The sequence below is a fragment of the Microtus ochrogaster genome, chromosome 16 (genome assembly GCF_000317375.1).
Source record: "Microtus ochrogaster isolate Prairie Vole_2 chromosome 16, MicOch1.0, whole genome shotgun sequence".
Classification (NCBI taxonomy): domain Eukaryota; kingdom Metazoa; phylum Chordata; class Mammalia; order Rodentia; family Cricetidae; genus Microtus; species Microtus ochrogaster.
The window spans coordinates 61880484-61881729 of record NC_022018.1 but is presented as its reverse complement, the minus strand read 5'-3'; positions in this window follow the sequence as shown (position 1 = coordinate 61881729).

Here is a 1246-nt window from a genome sequence, read left to right as displayed (position 1 = left end):
ATCTATCTATCTATCTATCTATCTATCTATCTATCTATCTATCTATCTATCATCTCACTATCTATTTTCCATTGGATGGCCTGCAACTCACCTTCTAGACAGCCTGGCCTTGAAACTGCCGAGATGAAACCTCCTGAGTCCTGAGTTTACAGGTGTGAGCTACCAAGCCTGGCTTAATCTGTTCTTGGCTTGTGTCTATCCCTGGACATATATTTTTTTCATGCTCTTTTGCAATATTTGAACACCAGTGTTAAATATACCCTACAACGTACGATTGATCTATTTGGCAAACAGCAAAGGGAGCCGTCTAGCCCTGGGGAGGCTCTCACTTTTGAGGGCTGAGCTGTTTGCGGTCTATCTCGGCTACCTGAGCAGATCGACTGGTAATTGTTGGGGCCTGAAGTTATTGATTTATCAGGTCTTTCAAAAATACTAAACATTTCACAGTAAGTTACCACTTGAACAAACTTCCTACAGTCAACACCCCAGCCTTTGCTGAACTTACCGTGCTTTATAGCTAGGATCGTCCGCGCCATCTTCAGCTGCGTAACTGTCTGAGTTGCCACACACTGAGGACAAATTGCATGCATTCGGATTACTTACATGCAGTTTTATCCATTTTCCTATTGGCCATCGCTTGTGCTGGGAGACCAGCTAGGTGCGGCGGGGAGGAGGGATGGCCCCACGTAGCTTCTTTGACTTACCTGGCAGCGAGCGCCCCCTTGTGCTGAGCATGGAACAAACACTCCATCGCATCCAGCTTGTTTTCCCTTTCCATTTGATGGGGACTCTCACTATGTTGTCCGGGATAACTATGAATTCCCAATCCTGTTAGCTCAGCTGCTGGAGTAGGTGATACCATAGACTTCAGCCACTGTGTCAAGCTTACTCCCCGGCTATTTAATCAAATGTGCATAAATCATTGTCCCATAGCACAGTTCCTTAGTAATCAGCGATACAACACTTGTTGGTATTCCTCCCTCGTTCATGGACCTTAGCATTTCCCAAACTGTTCTTCGGGGCAAGGGTATAAAGGAACTGTTGTGTCTACCCCATCTCTTTTCATGTTGCAATGATCTTAGAAATTACTGTTGCACGAATTCTAATCGTTCTTATTAAAAACCCAGAATCAGATATTAGGGGGTGAAAGCGGAGAGATCAGAGAAGCGGAGCAGCCAGACCCAGAGAGATCATTTACCTCTACCGATGCTCAGACAAAAGGGGTGATCCTGTCCTCAGACGGCAC